Genomic DNA, 19391 nt, shown 5'->3' with positions numbered 1-19391 from the left:
GTTCCATTTCAACACCCACTGAGCAGACTAAATGTGCCATATTTGTTGCGTGAACAAAATGTCGCAGTCGTCTCATAAAAGATCAAGAATTCATGAAAAGGAGGCATATGTTTTGTTCTGGTCCATTTTTTGACCATGCAGAGCTTTGGGGAGTTCATTATAAGACTGATAAATGATAGAAAAGCAAAGCAAGAGGGAGTAGTCGTTACAAAAGAGCCATGTGGCGAGATCTTCAAAAGTCCATCAAACAGCATGACGAGAGTGAAGAGGCGTGAGGACAACCGTTGTCGAGCAGTGTGACGGCGAGAGAAATAACAAAAACAAAAGGCGGAGTTGAGCCATCAGAAGGATGGTTGTGAGGATAAAACACTTTGGAAGATAGGGCACCCCGAGTGGGGGCGGCGGGGGACAGCAAGGGACGGAGGGACAATGAGAGGGCGTCCATCAAAGTGCGGTCTTTCTGCCACACGCTGCAGCAGAGAGGGCGACGAGGCAGCCCATTAAAAAAAGCGCAAGAAGAAAGAACACCCTCCGCTGCGCCTCTTTAGGGCTGCTGAGGAGGCAATGATCAGACCGAGTTTTACGTCGGTTGCTGATGGCCATCGGGGTCCTTCGACCCTCGTCGGCCTTCTCATCCATTGCTCTGCGCTTCGTCTTCCACCATCGTTTCTCTGTCCTTCCCCACAGGCTGCCCCTGTAATTGGCCGCCGACAGGGCTGCTGTCATGTGCGCGCGCAGTCTCGCTGCATATTCACCTCACCCTGCGCTGCACTTTCTGCAGCTACCTCTTTCGTCTTTGGATAGCATGAAAATTGGGCATTGCCCCCCCCAATTTGGTGGAGAGGCACAGATTGATTTTAGTGCATCAATCAAGTCCTGTTTTTCAATATTTGTGATCGCGTATGAAGCAAAGTGCAGTTCAAGCCTACAAGGGAAAAGTTAATTGATAGAAATCAGATTGAATAATCCGCTGAAAATGAACAGACCAAGGCAATATTAGTCAGGTCATTGATCAGCCCTCGCGATGGCGTGATCATTTTCATGAATGCATGTCAGCCAGGAGACGAGCTCTGCTCCAAGTTGACTATTTGCTCGCGTGCGTTACAAATTTTGCCAGATGGTAGTCTGTTTCATTTATTCAATTTGTTTACTTGTCTCTTGTCAATTGGCCGCACCCCAGAAGCAGAGAAATGTTCATTTTTTTCAGTCTCCAATTCATGAGCAAAAGTAAATGCTGCACATTTGTTGGCTTCTCAACACGGCCACTAGCGTAACAGCTTCCATTTTCTTCCTCTCTCTTTCATTTGCATGATTTATTGACATATTTTCAGCCTCTCTGAATATCAATTGATCCGATTTCAAATCCGCGATGTGCCGCTAGCCTTATGATGGTGCCTTTGCTTGAATTCGTAAGTCATGGGTAAAGGAATCCAACATTGAAATGTATTCTGATTCTCTTTTTCTGTACAAGCCGAAACACTGCAATCTCTATGTAAATGCAAATTCATTCAATATTTTTAATAGCCTTCACTCCAAATGGGCTTTCTTCTGTCGGGGCCATGAGGCCAGGAATATTTTTTTTAACCCCCCGCCTCCTGCACTACTCCAACAAATTGTCTTTGTCCTCCCCCTTCATATCACCGATCCCATAACAATCTCACATCGGGAGCTTCGGCGGCTAAATACGATCCTAAGTAGTCTATCCGAGGAATAAATCCACGTGCATGTTGTATGTGCAGCTGCGCCGACGCGTTACGGAGGGGAGCCTGTTGATGAGAGCCGTATTGGAACGGCTTTCGGCGCCGCCTCTTTGTAATGCAGATGAGCGAACCACCAGCCTAACTGCGTTTGCAAATAAACAAATCTTTGCTCTGTAACTGTGGTTGGATTTTAAACACATGCAAATGGTGGCGCAGGCAAACCAAATCAATTTACGCCAGAAGCTTTTGGGTTTTCCCTGTTTGCGTTCGTGTCTGATTTTCATACCGTCGCATCCGGCAAAAGCTGCCTTGCAGCACAAGTATGGATAGAATACCGAGAGCATCTATCATTTGCCGTGGCTCCAGCGGATAGAAACTACAGTCGAAGCGATTCCGGAATCTTTAAAAACGGCACCTATAACATCTCCAATCGGATAAATCAAAGAAAAACAAGAATTGGGCGCGAAGATAGTTTCATTAACTCATTCAGTACCAGCCAATTCTAGACCAAGTCTGAAAAGACGTTTAAAAACGTATTTGGGAGTGAATGAGTTTGAATAACCGTATTTGGAAAAAAGTACGTTAGCATAGCCCGCTCTTCCTTTCAAATGCACTCCAAATCTGTTCGTTTAAAATTTCTCACGTTTTGTTAGTTTTCACTGGTAAATTTGTTGTGTTGATATGATTGTATGGTTTGAGTAGTTGTGTTCTCTCCTCCCCCCCCCCCCACCCATAAGACTATTTAGAAGTTTTCATAGTTGCCAGTTAGAGGTTAAAAAAAAAAACACTTCAAAGTAGCACGACATGGCCGCCACAGTTGTTGGTTTTGTTTGCGGCGTGGGGTGAGTTATTTTTTTCTACTTTGTATATCCACTGCGGATATCACAACATCTCACTGCATTGAAATAAAAGTTCATTGGTCAAGTGAGAGAAGAATTCCAAGAAAAGTGTACAAAGTCCAAACGAAGGCCAGGATTGTCATTCGAATGGCAAATAAAGGCATGCGTTGTACTCGGCGCGCTACCTATTGAAGCGGCTCGGGGGTCATCGCAGGTACAGTACAGGATAGAAAATACTCAAGCACACAACAGCGGCCTGCAATGACTGACTCAGGTTCACCTTCAGGTTAGTGTTGTTTTCCAGGAAGGCTTTAGAGATTGAAATGCACTCCTCGTAATCCAACCTGCCGCTTCTCCCATATGCGCGCACCGTGAAGTGGATGAACATCTTTGTGTTTGGTCCTCTGTCGCCAGATTTCGCATGCAAAGGCAGTCAGTTACGGCGATGGTGAGATTTGCGCAGACTAAAAGAGCTGAAAGACATGGTTGGTTTGCAGATGGAGGTGTCAAGTTTTTGCCATCATTTTTCATTACAGGCCATAAAAAGTTGCATTTTTCAATTCCGGAATGCATGCTGTGACCTGCGCGGCGTCGTTTCTTTTCACCCGTATTTCGTGCAATCTCACGTATTTCAACGTATTTCTTCCCTGATATTTATAGCGGCCACAAAAAAAAAAAAAACATGGGAAGACCGCTTATTGTAAACCATCGAGCTAACTCCAGTGTTAAAAGTTTTCTTACTGGCAATATAGGAGAAATGGAAAAGTCCATTTCAGATCAATTAGAACAAGTCGCGCTACCGCTCACGTGGGGAGGTTTAACCTTGGAATCTGTGCTCGAACTCTGGCCCATTTAAGTCTGGAAATGGCTCCGGAAGGTTTTTATGGCCAGTGGGCAAGCACAATCGCAGAGATGGATGAGTTAAAAGAGAGATGCTGGGAGATAGCGCCGCAATCGCGAGCTGCCCACAGCGATGAGGGGGAGATGAAATCAGCATGGATCTCGACAGGGATATGATGGGACGTTAAAGAGGTCGGGGGTCCGCTGGGGGTGCTCACGATCGGAGGCTTGAAGGGAATGATGAGGAGAGAACTGACCACTACGGCAGCGGTGGCCGACCGACCACGTGCCGTCAGTCTGATCTTGGATGAATTGAAATTGAGAGCAGGTGGAAGCATTTTCGGTGATGAAAAGTCGACAAAATGCAAAATAAAGTTCAGCAAGGTTGACATTTTGCCCTTAAAAGCAACACTAGAAAGCCATTGTGGCAATCCAAAGACGTGGTGAAGAAGGCCACGGTCTCTTTTTGTTGCTGTTGTACAAATTGTTTTTTTTTTGGGGGGTGGGGGGCAATTTTAGAGCGCTTAAGGATTAATGGAACTTTTCTGACACACCTCCATAAATATTTGCATTCGAAACTCCAAACGCAGTGTCGACAGCATATGCCTGGAAGAAATCTTTCCAGTAACTCGTTTGGATTGACTCGCTTTGTTAATTATATTCGGATCAACTTTTTCTTTCAAAGCGCAGAAAGTTTATTGGTGCAAAGAGAAAAAAGCAAAGAGAGAGAGAGAGAGAGAGAAAAACACCCCAGAAGAGGCGAGTCGTAGAGTGGCTTTTAAAAGAGCCACTTTCGCCGGTTCGAATTCGAAATGAAATATATTACACTCACGGAAGAAAATGAGGCGCAATTTTGGATGGCTCATCAATTCACAGATGAGAAATCCACAAGCCAACACAAGCGCCATGAAATATGTATCAAGCTTATATATGGTTTTCTTTCAGAATAATAATCAGTGCTGTGGACAGCATGGAGCTTCAGAGATAAAATCAAATTTTACACACACACACACACTCACACACACGCGCGCGCGCGCAGAGTGAAGCTGGGCGCAATACAGCTGCTCACAGTATGAATCCCGGGTGGAATCTCATTTATGCTTCAGGGGCATGAACCTCACCAAGTTGGCCAAGTTGTCATTGTGCCACAGACTGACGGTCGGACTCTCCAGTAGGTCAATGGAGGTTGCAATCGGTAGATGTCTGTCTGCATTGTTATTGCACCATGGAAAGGTTTGGAAGGTGATTTTCTGGCAAATGTCAAAAGGTTTTATATTATGCTCGTCTCAGTGGGAAGCTCTCTAGCTTGTCTTTTATAGTGTGCGTTTGTGTCTGTGTGCGCGCGCGCGTGTGTGTGTGTGTTTATGACCTGTGCAAATATTGCAAAGCGCTCATAAAACACCGAACTGTAATGGCAAACGCTGAAGCACTAGGACTCTGCTTATTTGCTGAAATCACAAAATTTTGCTAATGGTTACAGGCCGCTTCAATGATCACATCTTCCATAAAAAAAAGGTGAGGTTGGAAAAAAAAAGTGAGAATTTTTTTTTTTTTTCCCACCGCAAGACTGAGTAGAGAACGCCTTCAGAAGAAAAAAGAGAACTTGTAATTGGTGATGTATTTATATCCCCAGACTAGAGGGCGCAAACCCCTGACGTCGGTCACCATATTATTAAATATTGGACAGTACCGTAAAAAAATCTTGAGAAATGTGTGTATGGACATGATAGATGAGCAGGTTCAATATTTCCCATTTAATCACGAGTAAGATTGTTTCCCTCGCGTCTCAACAACAGTTTTCTGGCCCAATCTAGTATGGACGCTCATTGCGCAGCAATGTCGACGACAGTACAGCATTACAAATCCCCTCCCGTTTCTTTTTTTCCTTGTCGACAAACCGACGTCTGGATCGAATTCTGCTCCCTCCCTGCTCGTTGCGGGAATCGGTCACTTGAGTTCACCGCCGTACCTCTTACCTTGTCGACTTTACGGCAAAACTCTGCAATCCCCGTCCGCTTCTTATTTCTGATTCAGCAGCCCATAAAATTCTTCACTTGTGTCGACTTGCTGAGAGAGCAGTCGGCTTCTTGCCTGGAGGCACCGTTCAGAGGCTGGCCCGCGGGTGTGACTTTGCTTTTCATCATTCGCAACCTTTCAAGCGTGCCTATAGGAGGGGACAGTGCAGGGTTGACCTCTGCTATGCTCCTCTTTGGTCACCCCGCAAAGTGTGATCACGCAACGTCCCTCGAATCGCCCCAAGAGACGCGTTTGGGCGGACGGAGCTTGAGTCTTGTGCGATGCAAAGGAGGAAAGCAGGACTTCACTTGCACACAAGCGCAGGCTAGCGCATCAGCCACCGAGTCCAAAAAGTACGTTTCTGACTCGGGAAGCAATATTTACTTGCTGGCTGATAAACTAAGTGCCAGAGTGCCGTTTGAGAGATAAGGCAACTCAAGAAACCGTGCTGCATCATGAGCACTCAAATCAATACAAGCCAGAACGCATCCATTGTCCCACTCGTGCAAGCCGCAGCGATTCCTCGCGCGGTTTCTTTGAAATAGTGTCTGGGTGTCGGTCTCTGCAGGAAAAAGAAGCGATGCGGGTCAAGTCGCACTCGACCGTCGCGACACTTGGGAACGTTGGAGATTGATCTCTGCGTGACTGTGTCTGCGTCGTCTCTCCATTGTGCCTTCTGCCTCCTTCTACTCATCGGGAGATGGCTCCCTTTTTTGATTTGTGAAGCCAGTAACAAGCCATTATCTGAGCATAATGAGCCAGTATTTGGAGCCTTATTAACCTCACATTCACAAAGCCTAGACCCATCTCTCAAAAGTCCCGATTTATGTTCGCAGTGATCAACTGGCCGGCGCATCCTTTGAAACATCTTTCAGAAGCAAATCGCGGCCGATGTCGGAGACGTCGCGACTCCCACCTTTGTTCCTCTGTTGAACGAGATGCAATGCTTCTTTGTCATTCCATTGAAAGCCCCGACCCATGAAATGGTTTCAGAAGGATGGCAATTCCATTCCTGTTCATTTCCACTTTTGTGAACTCAGTATTGGGCTGGCCACAAACAAGCGATTCGTAGCAATGCATCAAGTCTGAGTTTTGTTCAACAAGCTGAAGATTGTCACTTCAGTGTGGGTTCAATTCTGTCGTCTCTGAGCCCCCTCGTTGACTCTTAATGACATCGCCAAGACCCTTGAAGAGAGGAGATTTGGGGGGGGGGCGTCACGTCGATAATTTTTGTGTGGTGGCGGTGGCCCTTTCGCGAATCAGCACAAGATCGATACAAAGCAGTGGCTTGGGCACTTCCCAACACATGCTGGAGTGACCGTGTCTCACGGCTAGCCCGGAAATGTCTCAAGATGGCCCCCGAAGAGCTGGGCAAAGAGATTGGATGGAAGGTGAATTCTGTTTGAAATGTCCTTTTTCTATGAAGATTGGTCAAACGTGATCTCGGTGAAATGAAGAGTGTCCGCACTTGAAGCACTTCATGATGCTGCAAAGTCCGTTCTCATTTTATGAGAGGCGGTTTCATAAATTGAAGCTACTTCCTGTTGATGTTGATGACCAACTGGGTGCCATGTTCACAGTCTGGCCCCCGTTAGGTATGGATAAAACCAAAGTGACCCCCGAGATCGCCACCGAGTTGCCCATCCGTGGCCGAGGATACACTTGAAGCTCAGTGCTCTGCTCTGACATTTGTCCGTGGAGTAGTGTGTCGTTTGAACTCACTTCAGCGCATGACGACAGACAGGACAATTTACGTTCACTCGGGAGCGGAGGAGCGTGGGGGGTCGGTGCAAAATGCGTTCTCAAGTTCACAATTAGATCGCCTGGATGCGAGGCAATTGTCCACTCAAAGAGGTGCGCGCTCAGTGAAAAAGCCATTTTGAGCGGCAGAAATGAGGGCAATCTTGGGCTGTTTCCCATGAAGAACCACATGAATGCTCGGAGCACTCCGCCGGCATGTCCTGCAAACATACGTGAGAATGCTGATGTATTGTCTTTATTTCCAGCTCGGTTGGGAATGTGTCGTCTTATTGCGCTGTTAGTGTGAGGGCGGCCGTGGCCTTTGTCATATTGCTCGTGGAGCCGGAGCCCAGCCAGAAGACGATCGGCGCATCGGTCATCGCAAACTTAACATTCATGACGTACATTGTCTGTGTTATTGTGACCCTTGTGGGTCTCAAAGCTTGAATGCGCAGCAATCCATATTTTATTTATTTAGATTATTTTTTAATTCATTCATTTGTTCATTCATGACGCCCAGGTTCCTGTTTTCGCAGCTAAATAACACTTTGTCAACAGCACAGCGTGTGCAAGCGTACATTAGTGTTTGGATTTCTCGATGAAGCCCTTCCTCCAATTATTATTATTATTATTCATGTGGTCAAAAAGCGAGAGCAAAAAGCTGATTGGGCATCGTTAGTAATTGCCGGACAGCAGGGGTGTCAAACTCATTTTTGTTGCGGGCCACATTTTAGTTACCGTTTCCCTTGGAGGGCCGTTATGACTGAAACCACATAAAAAAGTCAATAATAATGGTTTATTCAACTATTGTTTAAGTTACTGTCATGACGGGGTTTAGTCACAAGAAAATGCTTACAATATGTCTCCTATTTATTACATATGAGAATTTAAAATTTTGGTTGAGATTTTAGCACGCATCATGGAAGTTGACATGTTTGATGTGCTTTCGCGGGCCACCTAAAATGATGTGGCGGGCCAGATCTGGCCCCCGGGCCTTGAGTTTAACACCTGTGCCATACAGTCATGAATTGTGATCTTGCAAAGTTTTATGTTTTTGTTTTTTTAATGAATCATCTTTCGTGTAGTGAAAGTGTGATTTATCGACATGAAAGATTGCGGTCAAAGGTTGTATTGCACAATAAAAAAAAAAAAAAAGACAAGAAATGAAATGCTGACCTCTTCAGGTGTAATGCCTCCCTCCTGAGCCTTTTCAAGTGAACTCTTGAAATGAGTGCCGTCTTGACAAGTGGCCGGCCAAAGAAAAGGATTCAAGACAAAGGTGGAGGAGCTTTGCAAATTGTTGATTCAGTCCCTTGTGGGGATTGCGCTAGTCTGTAAAATCTCTTTCAGTCCAAAGCTCACACCCTGGAGTCTTAGATTAGGTGCTGGGTCACCAGGCCTTCTCACTCAATCGACTCCAAAAAAAAAAAAAAAAAAAGGTTTTCTTTTTCCATTTTGTTTTCAGATTGAGAGTTGATCACATCCGCAACCTTTCCTCAATGTGTTATTGCAGGCAAATAAACAGTCGACGGCTGGAAAAGAAAGCAATCCAATCCTCTTTAAAAGCGCAACGACATAAATCAGGAGCATACTAGACCGCTAATGTGACTTGCGACGGGACAAAGAGCAGCAAATAGGTCAGCGGCTCGTCCGCTGTAGGAAAATCTGACGTGAAATGAGCCGCGGGGAATCGGAAAATGTACCGCTTTTCCGGTGTGGGGCATTTTTCCATTTTCCTTTTTTTTTTTTTTTTCCCGAAAAAGGCTGAAATTAAAGAGGATCTCGATAGCTTAAGTCTAAAAGAAAATTTTGGACAGTCTTATTGGTTCGAGAAACGCTCCGTTAAAATTGGAGCGAGTGTGCGGCTGTAAGAACCAGACGAAGGAAAATAAATGTCGCATGGTATGAATGAGACTTTGGTGGCGGGATGAAGCCAGCCGTGAAATAAGACCTTTAAGAGCTGTTTGGCGCAGTGGCGCCGCTCGTGTATGCGCGTACACTCTACACATCGACGCAATGAATGGCACATCGTAATCCATCTGCAGATAAAGGGAGAACCTTGGCATGCCAAACAATGACAAATGACCTTCCGATATCAAGAAAAGGTGACATGAAATGACGTGCTTCGTGAACTGTACTTTCTTTCAAAACATTTAGATGTGGATGTCGCTGTTCTGCATCCGAAGGAAGAAACGAGTCAATTGCTTTTGTTCTCGCATCTCCGCATTTGTTGTTGGTATTCATCGTTGTTCCCCCGGCAGTTGGCATTGTGCCACTTTGAATGTAAACTGACTGCTTTGACTAAGCAGAGAGGGGAAAACATGCCTCTCGCCACTTTCTCTTTTTCTGGAACCAATCGGTCCAATTAAGTCGATGCGCTGGACCGCGCCGACTTGCGGCAAATCAATGCGATGCATCAATTCGAATGGCTTCACATAGTTTCCTTGAATGCGTGGTTCACAGGCATGAAAAGGGTTGACGCGCTTGCGCCGACAGCGATCCGATCAATTTCATATTACATTTTTCATTGTGTTCCCGTTGTGCGATATTTTCCCTGCTCGCCGTCAGTTTCCTTCGGTTAAAATCATTCAAAATTGCTCTTTCTTGAAAGCGAACGGTTTTCTTTTTTTTCTTCTGAATGTGTATTTCCTGGCTTGTAAAACTTAAAGCTGATCTATTGAAACCATTATTATTGATTACATCTAGCGGTCTTCTCTGGTTCATGTCCTTGGAATTAATTAATCTATTGATCAATGACGCGGTCTTTTGGGAACTCCGACGAAAGTCGGCACGTTATATCGAGGGCCTTCTCCATTCTGGCTGCGGTCCTCTGGAATGCACTACCGTCAGAATTTAGTGCGGCTAACGTGCGAGACATTTTTCAGTCTTGACATTTCCGTCTTTACTCTTGTATTTGGTTCCACCCAACCTAGGATGAAACTAGTCTCTTGCACTGCCTCACCAGGCCCCAAGTGGAGGGTCGAGATCAGGGTTTGTTGTTGTTGTTTTTTTGTGCTCCATGCGCCTATGAAGCCTTTTGGGATAAACAGCTTCATAATCCACTTGATTTGACACGTGGTATATGGAGTGAAGTGTTGACTTTAACAAGGCAACCAGGACCTTCAGGAACTAGCGTCACATTCGCGTAGTTGGTGTAATTCACAGTCAGGAGCAGTCATAAAGACCATTCCAAACAGTGAAAATGTAAGAAAATAGATGGCGGATGAGTTGAAGAATGTTCACAGGGTCTTCAGTCGCTATTCTGTGCTGTTTGTTTGACGCCGGGTTGACGGGTAACAGCAGAAACAATGGAGGAGGGGGCAGCAGAGAGATGGCAAGGCACAAACTCGGGTATCTAGGCCAGAAATTGCCAGCAGGGTCCATCCAAAAACTCCACTTCAGAGAGCAAACGGCAACTAGTGGTCCTTTTGCTCAAATTGTCCTCTGATTTAAACACAAACAGTCACTGCTGCTTTCAATTTGAGCGAGGGCAATTTTTTTTCCAGAAGGGCCAACAGAAAACGACAGCCTGTTTATTCCAATAGAAGGCGGCTCGAGTCCTCCCTCGCACGAAAGGAGCTTGTTTGGAAATCTTCCAAATGCTAAACAGAAAATGTAAAAAAGGGCCAGGAAGACCCAAAAGGTATCGCGGCTGCACTTTGTATTTTGGACAAGAAACACCAAATGCGGCCATTTTGTCCTTCTGGAACAGAAGGACAAAATTGGCTTCGTCGCAGGCCCGTCAGTTGAAACACGAGCCAAAGCGAAATCGTGGAAGAAGGTGAATAGTCACGCATCTAAACGGAGTCGTGTGGTGCGAGTCACAGTGAAAGAAACTAAACACGTCATTTCTGTCTGATGTCTACAGTCGAACCACTGTGTACTGCGAGCGATATGCTCCAGATACAGTGTTGACTCGTGAAAATCTGAATTGCAAAAAGACCATATCGTAAAAAACAAAAAGTTGCCCCTTCTACCTGCAAAACACAGCAATAAAAAAGGAACCAAACATTGTCTATTAAAGCACCAAAGTATTCAACCAAACTCTCCACTTTTGTCGAACAAGAACTCAGCACGAAGATACGATGCAAAACACCAAAAAGCAACCCCAAATGGAAATTTGCACAAATGTCAGGCTAAACCTAAGCCTCAAACACTTGCTACTATTAACACACAAGCTGCAGCGACACAGAGAGTTCTGCAAGCGATCAATAATTTACACATGAATGGTTGTTGTAGCTATCTTAGGGTAGTCTGCAAAAAAAAAAGGGGGGGGGGGAGTGCGGGGGGCGCTTGCACAAAAATGCAAAAAACTGAGGATAGGTCGAGGACAGACAGGCACATTTGTGCATTTAGCATTCTCTTATTTCAATATCTCAGAAATGGTAAGATATGGTTTGTGTAAAAAAAAAAAAAAAAGATACATGGGAGTGTGTTTTTTCTGGCTTACCTCAAGACATCCAATATGGGGCAAAGCTTCCCCTGCCACCCCCAACCCACCCCCCACTCAGAATACCACAGCAAATTTGCAAGAATATATTATTCATTTGCTATCTGGGACGACAAGTGCTCCTCGCATTTCATTTTTTGTTTCTTTTTTTTTTCATTTTTCATTTCCTGCACTGCACCTGAGACACAAATACTCACTCACGTGTGTGTGTGTGTGTGTGTGTGTGTGTGTGTGTGTGTGTGAGAAATCGAGGGGGGTTACCATGACGTCTGACGTTTACAAAACATGTTTTGATTATTTATTTCTTCATTTGTTTGGGCAAGGAAGAAGAACTGACCCCTCAGAAAGTGTGAGAGATGAAACGGGATATACACGCAATGATTATGAGTGAGTGATTCATTTCCGCTTTTTGTTTTTGATTTCTGCTATGACGACCACAAGATATTTGTAAAGTCAGGGGGGGGCTGTCACTGAATACACACACACACACACACACACACACACACACACACACACACGCACACGTGGTAATTGTGTTTGGCACTTGCTGTATGATGCATATATGTAAAACGACTACCAATCGCTCAATTTAAACCTCTGCTATGGTTGAATTAGAATCATTCCTAGGAGAAGGTGGTGTGTTGTCAAAACAAGCTCCCTCTTTCACATTGAAACTAAGGTGTGGTGAGACGTATAAAATGTCACCCCCCCCCCCCACGAGTGAAAATATTTTGTCATGGAATAAGCCCCGTGTAATTAGAGAGCAGACTCAAGGCTCGGATTAAAATAGCGCCAGTCAGTAGGTTTTTGTTTTGGTTTTTTTTTGCCTCATTGCAAACAATTTTTATTTTGTGAACATTGAAAACAAAGTTAATATATAACAGGGGTAAATCATTTTAAAATAGTTTTATTATAAAGAATATTATCACTAAGCGCCTTTCTGAACACTCAAGGACAGCCTACGTAGCCTAAATGCAGCAATGATTAAAAAAAAAAAGAAATAAGATGAGCCAAGATGAATAATATATAAATGCATGCCGATATGAGTACAAGTCCGCCTTGCTTGCAAACAGAACTGAAAGGTGACGAGGGCCGAGGCATTTCCTCATCAGTTTTCCTTTTCCAAGCACCCAGTCCATTCCCTCACACAACTCAGCAAACTAATCTGCGTGTCGTGCCGACTTGACAGTAATGACGAGGCGCTCGCTTTGGGAGCACACATTTCTAAAGACGCACTCAATATTGTGGCAGCGAGACAAACAGCCTGCCACAGTTGCTTTGGCCGCAGTCAAGCTCGGATGAGCCGCAAGATGTACGGCTCCTCCGACGCCCGACATGCGCGCCCCGCAAGGCCACGCGACAGCATCGACGGCGCGGCGAGCTAACACCGCGGCGCTCCGAGCACCCTGGTCTCTAGGCCAAACTCTCAAAGAAGAAAAATGATGAGAAGGCCAAAGAAGTCATTACACAGGTGGGAGTGAGGAAAGGATAGAGCAAAGACGCCTGGCGATAAAGCCAAGTCCGATCCGGTTTTAGAATGAAGTCCTCGCTAAAGGTTAGTTCAAACAAAGCATGTTTCAAACGAAAAGTTGCAGTTAGATGAGACGTAAGCCATAAGCTCGCAGACCTTTCGCTGTGCTTCTGTCTCAAGGTTATCGCTCGGTGAGGGTATTCCATGCCGCATCCTATGAATTAATGATGTCTGGAAGGAGATCGGGAAGGCAACGAGATGGAGCGGGCAGAGCACCGGGGGGAAACAACCCGACCTTTGGACAGAAAAGGAGATTAGGGGAGAGGCTGATGTCTTGAGAGAAAGCGAGCCAGAGAACAGCAGCTCTTCTATTTCGACCCGACACTGAGTGGTCGGGCATCAAGTCTTTTAAAGTGACAACTAATGACACAATGACCAACAGGTATGCAGCTGCAGGTGGAGCCCTACAGTGCCACCTGTTGGTCACAAACGCATCCATTGGGCTCGCTTTCACTTCACATCTGGAGGATGCATTTCATCCAAAATGGCGGGGGAATTCAATGAGTTGCCTGACCAACTCACTGTAGCTGAAAATCAAATCAATTTCCCCCTTTGAACGGAATAGAAATGTCATGCAACCATTCTTGTCCCCCCCACCCAAAAAAAAAAAAAATCATTATTAAAAAAAAAAAAATAGCACTATTGTAAAATGTAAATCTCAACATGACCCAAAACATACGGCGCCTTGTAACTTGAAAAAAGGTTGAGGCAGTTGTAAGTTAAGGTAGCGCTGTAGCAAAAAAAAAGAACGCTTGGCTTTCCTACTGTTGTAACGGCTCCGGCTTTACTGGAATTTTTTCATTGTCATGAATACAAAGAGAAAGAAATGAAAAACAACAACGACAAAAGCAGCACAATGAGAACAAGGACATATTTGAGAAGATTTGTTCCAGGACGAGCAAGTTGATGTACAAAGTCCCACATGAACCCAAAAACAAGCGTGTGAGCCAAACAGCAGCTTTCGCTTTAGAGCAGAGGTCCCCAACCTTTTTTGCCCCACGGGCCGGTTTCATGTCAGGCAATATTTTCAGAGTCCGGCCTTTAAGGCTGGATAGATCCAACAATATAATATGATATGACCTGCATGAAAAGTTTGGTATTTTCGAAACATAATAATAATAAACACGAATCATGACACGAGGAACATCCTATCCGGCCGCAACATTCTCTGGTCGCTATGGTAACGTTTCAGCGTGCCTTCAAAATAAGATACGGCGCAAATAAAAAGTGCATGAAAAATACAACTCACCATCGCCGCTTATTACGTGTGAATCTCCCGTTGAGATCAAGCCGTATTTGAAATAGGACTCCTGATACTGTCTATTAAATGTAGCCTTCTCTTTCTTGAAAGTCGCACGCTCCTCTTGTCTCCTGGCTGGGCCTTTTCCCCTTCCCGAAAAAACTTTTCAAAGATGTTTGTTTTTTTTAATGCGTAACCTATCACGTGACCGAGAAGCGCGCATTCACCTGCGTCAAGACTGACATACTGTAGACTGATACAACAGAGAATCCGGTAACTTTTCAAAATAAAACATCAAACGGAAGGAATAGTAAGTTATGTATTCTTTCTGTGCGGCCCGGCACCGAATGACCGGTCCGCGGCCCGGCGGTTAGGGACCCCTGCTTTAGAGAGCGCAGCAAAACGGCTGTAACATTTTCTCCGTCGCGCCACCAGGTCTTTGCTTAAAAATAACCGCTTTACAGCAGTAACGATTATTTCTTGCATCCGAACAAGAAAATTAAATGCGGTCGCTTTTGCCAACATCAAATCCGACAGGGAGGCTTACGCCGCGAAAAAATCTTGATTATAGAATCCTTGCCACAGAGACACCTTTTCAAAGTCTTTTTGCAACTGGAGCACCTTCTAATGAATCGCATTAATTCGTGATCAGATAAGCCCCCTGCCCGCAATTCGTTTTCTCGGGAGAATTGAAAAAAAAAAAACGTAATATACCAAATCCAACAAATGCCTATGGTGGTGTTTTGACAGTGTGACGAAGAAAGAGAGAACAAGTTGGCGTCTCATGACGTGAGATGAGAAATGTGTGGCAGAGGGGGAAATGGCTTCCACCTGATTTGATGTGGAACTCTCTGCCGGTTCCTCTTCATATCCAAGTCTCAGTGACATATTCATTGGCGCCGTCAAGTCACGTTGCTTTATGAACTAAAAATGGGGGGTGGTGCCCCCACCCCCTTATTTCAGAAAGCCCACAAGCAACTTTTGTCATATTCCTCCAGCTCATGCTGAGCACTCAGTGGCATGCTCAAGTGTGTGTGTGTGTGTGTGTGTGTGTGTGTGTTTTTTTCCACTACGCTGAAGGAGTCCAAGTCACAAAAGAGCTGGTCCCACACTTCTGTTTAAAAAGATAACAGGTTGATGAAACCCACGTTAAACCTGCCCTTGTCGAAGCCATGACCCAATTTTAATTACAGTAATCTTTTGTTTTTTGTGGCTAATTGGTACCAAACATACGCCCCCCCCACCACCCGCAGAAAGTGGAAAAACCGCAAAGTAGGATTTTTATAAACTGAAATCAAGTACGTACCAACTCAAATGTACATAAACGTATCGTCACGAACCAAAAGACCAGAACCAAAACGCAGTAACACGAGTATACCCACTAAAAACGGGGAAGCTGAGAAATCCTCCTTTTCCCCGAAGCAAAACTGTCCCAAATAAAAATGGTCTGAAGCGGACCAAATCAGATGCGCACTGGACTACGCAATTCCCCGCTTGTGCACGGAGAGGCGGGTAAGCAGCTCGCGGTGATATGGGGAGGCTGGAGAAACCCCAGCTGACCCAGGCTCTGCTGCACCATGAATCTTTTATAAATTCACCTCTGCAGTCTGCTGCGGAGAGACCCGCTCTTAAAAAAGCTTTCTGTAAATGACTCCTCATTACTGAATCATTAGACTGCTAAAGCTACAAACACACATTGCAGCTTTATGGACTGCGTTAGGACGTGCCGATTGCTGACGTCAGGTTCGTCCGCCGACGCAAGGTTGGCTCCATGCATGAGATCTTTAAGCGGATTGCATTTGTCCATAAAGGGAGATTAGTTGTTGAAAGGCTTGAAAAACAGTCTTTAAAACGAGCGCTTTAAAACAACCACCGCCGTATCGTATCCAAAGTGCTGTAGATGAGCAAGAATAAATCATACAACAACCAACAATAAAAACAGTCAAACTAAAAACCAAGTCTCATGCGGAGTCCAAAGCCAAAGAATAAAAATGAGTTCGAAGACAAGTTTTGGCGGCAGAGAGGAGGCTTGCCGAACGTTCATTCCAAAGGGAGTGATCAGCAACGATCCCCTCTGAGCCTCCGCTTACTTCACGGTACCTCTAATGGCGTCTGGTCCGCAGACCTGAGAGGGGTAAGGTGGGGCCAGGCCATTTCAAGATTTTCAAAACAAGTAATGGAATCTTAAAAAAGAACAGGGAGCCAGCGAAGACATGCAAGAGTAGGAGTTCTTATGTGCTCCCTCTTCTGAATCCCGGTCAAATCGATCTGTCAAGTCTACCTGAAGCGTCACCACTTCCAGAGCCTGAATTGCAATTGGCAGGCAACCAGTCCAGGGTGCACACCGCCTCAGTCCAAAGTCAACTGGGAATGGCTGGTCTTCTGATGGCAACTGTTAGATGAGAGATTGACCTCGAGCCCACGTAAGGTGATGTTAAAAGTTAAAAGTTGAGCTCACAGAAGCTGCTTTCCAATTCAGACACGTGGCTTTTCATCCGGAGCGGAGCGCGTACCCTTGCTGCCGGAATCCACCGTGGAGGTGCGTTGATCAATGATTCTCCCGGAATTAGCGCGGCGACCTTGGTTACCCTGGCTTCACTTCAGATGAAGAACCGAGGTCCGCTTCACTTTTCTGGACAGAGTGAAACGTTGCGGCGCATGGCAGGCAATTAACGCTTTGGGATGTCAGTCGAATCACCGTTGTTGTCCGGCAGTGTCCTCTCTCCCCTCTCCACTTTTGATTGGCGTCTCTTTGGCGTTCCGGCCCAAGCGTCAATAGTGCCTTGAACAGGAACTCAAGATGGGTCGGACCAGGCATGACAAGACCATAAAAGAAAAGACGGGGTGGGGGGTGAGTCAAGGAATGCAACTGCGTCCCGAGTAGGTAAGGCGCTTTGAAAAATCACTTCCCAACACCGATCCTTGACAGCCATGATTTATTCATGGCCATGTCTTTTAAATCCAATTTACATGCGGAGCACATTCATTCCCAGTTAGCCCCATCCGAGCCTTGCGTGACATTTCAAAGTGCGTGATGAAATCTTGAGTGACAGCAGAACACGGAATTCAAAGGACATTGAGGCCGGGTAAAAGGCTCAGCTGTTTTCTCGATAGGCGCGGGCGTGATTCGCAACGTGCGCCGCGGCGTCCTTTTTGTCAATCTTTGTCTCGGTAACTCTTCCCCGTTCCCCCGCAGGCCGCGGGATCGGATTTCGTCTCTTCCTTAAAGAGCAGAGAGAATTTGCAAAACGAAACGGGGGGGGAGCTCCTGTCCCCCGGGCCCCAATTAAAACTTCCTTTGGCGAAATTGAAGGCTTTTTCTCCCTCAATACTACAACCACCACCAGCGCATCCCCCAATAAACCACAGGGAAGAAGGAGCAAAAGCCGGGCATCATCAGCTACAAGCCAAGTGGAAATGGACAAGTTAGGCCGGAAGACGCGGAGAGCAACAAAGCTATTAGTCACGCATTAGCCAGAATAATTTTTAAATGTTCAAATGACCCGTCTTTGAAATGGAGTGCTTAATTGCATGAACCCGCAGGACCGGATGTAAAGCTCAACTTGTCAAGGGAAAAACGACTTTTTCTTCTCACTCACTCCCACAAGAGATGCTAAACGTGTTTTATCACACATGCCGACGATTCGGCAGGTCATGGATATGGAAAGCTTATTTAGCTCCGTTCCTGTCTTTTTATTAAAGGAAAAAAAAACATTTCTGTCACATCGTGAGCTCACTCTAAAACTTTGCAAGGCTACAGCAATATTTCGTTTGCGGTATTCTTCTTACAAAAATGAAAAGGTTTTATGAGCATGTTATTTTGTTTTTTGTTTTAAACAAGCAAGCAGAAAATGTTGGTAGAATATTCAAAAGGAAACTAGGACGAGGAATCGATTTAGAGTGCTACACACTCTTGTGCAGTAGGTGGCGGTGTGCACCTGAAAGTTGCTTGCAATCCGCACCAGGACCGGACGAGCAGCACCTCCAGCAACTTGGGCCGGGGTGATGAGATGCAGACAAATGATGTGACCCCCGCGCAACTTTTCCTTTTTGACGATGGGTCCGAAAAAATTGAGGGAAGCAAAGTGATGAAAGAAATGCAGGGCTGAGGGAAGCAAGCGTACCACGCCAAGTTTGGCGTCGGCAGGTAAAGTGGTTATGATTGCATGACTGTCTGTGTCTTATGTTATGTGTTGTTATTTTATGTTAACTGTTCGGTCAAACGCTTTGTTACAGCTGAAACTGTTGTGAAAGCGCTCGATAAATAAATACGTATTGTATTCTTTTCACTGAAGGATTTGTGACAGGAAAGTGAAACTTCAGTGTGATGCGGGCACTTCCGTTGCACTTTGGATCCATGACTTTGCATGCAGAAAAGGGATTCAAACTCCACACCTCCACTGTGACTCATCAAACCGTGATGGGTAGTAAGGCATTCATTAAAAAGACCCAAGTGTATGGTAAGGCTTTTTAGGACGTGATGTAAAGAATTCCTTAAAAAGACCAAGGGTATAGTCAGGCTTTTTTTTTTTTTTTTTTTGAGGGCATGATGTATAGTGAGGTGATTGTAAAAAGGAGCAAGGGTACAGTCAGGCTTTTTTGGGGCATGATGTTTAGTAAGGCGTCAGTGCAAAAAGACCCAAGTGTTTAGAAAGGTTTTTTAGGACATGATGTATAGTAAGGTGTTTGTGAAAAAAAGAGCAAGGGCTTTATTTTCATTTTGTTTTTTTTGAGGGCATGATGTATAGTGAGGTGATTGTAAAAAAGAGCAAGGGTATATAGTAAGGCTTTTTGTGTTTTAAGGGCATAATGTATAGTATGGTGATTGTAAAAAAGAGTAAAAGAGAGTGTGTGTCTCCCTAGCGTATATTCCATGAATTGCACCTTATTAAAAATATTCATTCCGTGTCTTTTGTGCATTTTTTCACTTTTAAATTATCCTGCGGGCCTGATCAAACCTCCGTGCGGGCCCGTTCCGGCCGTATGTTATACACCCTTGATGTAAGGCGTTTTAACCCGAAAAAAACGACCATGT

The sequence above is a fragment of the Hippocampus comes genome, unplaced genomic scaffold (genome assembly GCF_001891065.2).
Source record: "Hippocampus comes isolate QL1 unplaced genomic scaffold, H_comes_QL1_v1.1 scaffold12, whole genome shotgun sequence".
Taxonomy (NCBI): Eukaryota; Metazoa; Chordata; class Actinopteri; order Syngnathiformes; family Syngnathidae; genus Hippocampus; species Hippocampus comes.
Note: the sequence above shows the minus strand (reverse complement) of the source record.